This window comes from Electrona antarctica (assembly GCF_951216825.1).
Source record: "Electrona antarctica genome assembly, chromosome: 2".
Taxonomy (NCBI): Eukaryota; Metazoa; Chordata; class Actinopteri; order Myctophiformes; family Myctophidae; genus Electrona; species Electrona antarctica.
Window position 1 is genome coordinate 6,984,279 of NC_136807.1, and position 2,500 is coordinate 6,986,778.

The 2,500-nt window shown below is 41.8% G+C and overlaps 1 protein-coding gene across 4 annotated transcripts in view; it reads right to left on the minus strand.

Annotated features, from left to right (window-relative positions):
• nr1h5 (nuclear receptor subfamily 1, group H, member 5) overlaps positions 1-2,500 on the minus strand; it is a 24,004-nt gene that overhangs the window by 10,329 nt on the left and 11,175 nt on the right. The window lies entirely within an intron of this gene.

The following is a 2,500-nucleotide window of genomic DNA, read 5'->3' on the forward strand; positions in this document are numbered from 1 at the left end:
GGACATTTTTAAGTCGAGGCTAAAAACACACGTTTTTTTCTATGCACTATACGGTTCCCCCTAGTTTTAATCTGTATGATCCATAGCTATGCACATTTTACCATGTTTTTTATTGCTATGTTTTGTGTCTTTGACTTGTTTTTTGATGTATTAATGCTGTAAATTGCACAGAGACCCCTTGGGGTGATTTTGTACTATAAATAAAAGAAACTGAAACTGAAACTGATAACTCCAGAGAGCATGTGTAGTGATTTACGTGAGTTTTGGACATTAGGAGTAGTAGAAAAAGAAAACACAAAATGGCAGAAATCTATAGTCAGGCACAAATGGCCGGGGCCTATATGGGGAGCTTCATCATGATCAAAGGAATCCAGGGGGGAAAAGTGACTGTATGACCTACGTTTCAAGAATTATATACCCTGTAGGAGAAAACTTTTGCCTGAGGAAGGCCCGGAAGGACCGAAACGTTGCTTCATTAAATTTTGGGCGGGAACCCCTTTTGGTGTTAGCATTATGTTATGCTATAGCTATTGAAAAATAGCAGATCTCATAGCGCGCCACCGAGCTTGTAGGTCTGCTATTTTTGAAAAATCGAAGAACGACTGACATAGAAACATAGCTTTTTCAGAAAACTGTCAGGATGTAGAAGACATTTTTTGAATCTGATCTCAGGTCAAAATGGGTTAAATAAGACAATACTCATGTACCGAGCAAATACACAGTGTGTGAGTGTACCTTATTGCTTTCAAGAATTATATACCAAAATGTGAAGTGCGGGCAGTTATAGGGCCACTGATTTGAAACATTTGGGGTGGTGGTTCTTCCAGTGGGTGCTGTTCACAGATGGACACATGGACAGACGAACGGATGAATGAACGGACGGAAGGACAAAAGCGAAAACATAGTCAGCCTTCGAAAGAGACAATAACAAAAAAGAGACCCATGAGCAGAGGCGTATCTACAATAAGGCGAGGGCAGGCGTCCGCCTGTCCAAATCCATTTCTGGCCTGGCCAAAATCCATACAATGAGAAAAAAGAGGACAAAAACAAGACATGAGAACTATTAATGGACATCTGATTGGCCGTTGCGGTAGAGCGCGACCCTCAATCACCCATTGGAATGTAAATGCAAGCCTTTCAGCCTTTGTAGGCTATCCTACTTGTCTGGCAGGTATATCTCTTTGAAAACCTTTAGTGCTACGATTGTGCGCTGGGAGACGACAATTAACATATCTTGCCTGGCCAAATTCCTGGATACGCCACTGCCCATGAGAACACTCACTTGATTGCAGTCTTGATTTATTATGTAATCATCTAAACACCACAAACAGTCAGATCATGCACCACGTTTTGGCCTTCCTCTGTGTACCGTATGTGTGTGACACATGTAATCAAGACTGCAATCAAGTGAGTGCTCTCCATTATTTTTATTTATTTTTTACTTGGCATTTCACCTATAGGACTAGAAGCACCCTTGTATTCATTAGAGCACAAGTTGACTTGTTAAGTAATTATAACTATAGGACTTCAATTCAAATATTAGTCAGAATGTTTCGCAGTTCCTGTCCTTGCCTATTGGTCCTGCAGTGACTCTGTTGCACGAGTCTGCACGGCGGTGTAGCTTACCGAAAAGGAACTGTTCTTTTTCGACAAGCGACACTGTTGTGCAATAGATTATAAATGAACCCATTCCGGATGGGAACCCATTTAGGTGTTTTAACTAAGCATTATGTTATACTTTAGCTATTGAAAAATATCAGATCTACAAGCTCATAGCGCGCCACCAAGTGGCGCGCTACGAGCTTGTAGGTCTGCTATTTTTTTTAAATCGTAAAAAATGCGGCACAAATCTTTGAATATATATATTCTTTCAGAGCGAACGTTTTTTTTATTTCGACGTCACTAACCCTAAACGGGTTAATAGACTGGCCTGGCCTATAGGGGGGAATCCACTTGCGCACTTATGACAAAACAGAAAGTGAATGATCATTCCATATACAGGTCACGTTGCTGTAGAAAGACAAAGTGCACTGGAGGAATGTGATCCTTGTTCGCCGGCTGACGTGATTCATCTGTGACCTCGTGCTTTTTATTGGTCCTTGGGAACATAATAAAAAGAGTGTGAGACCTCGTCGACTAGTTTGAACCCCACGAACAGGATGCAGCTGAGAGGTTCCATTCCACCGCCGTTCAATGTGTGTTTGATAGTTTTGCACATTGTCTTTTATGGTTATGAATTTTGGTCATGCGGTGCCTGGCAGAAATGCACTCCCAGTGTGGGACAGCCGCCGCGGCTTGTGCTTTGTTGTGTTGTGTGCATGTTGCTCTGCAGAGGGAACGTGTGTGTCCGTCCACTCGTGTATTCTTAACCAATTAAATTGCATCTGTGCCATTGTAGATTTTAGCTATATCTGTGGATGTCACAATTTAAAAAAATAGCAGATCTACAAGCTCATAGCTCAGCATGAAGTGACGCGCTATGAGCTTGTAGATCTGCTTT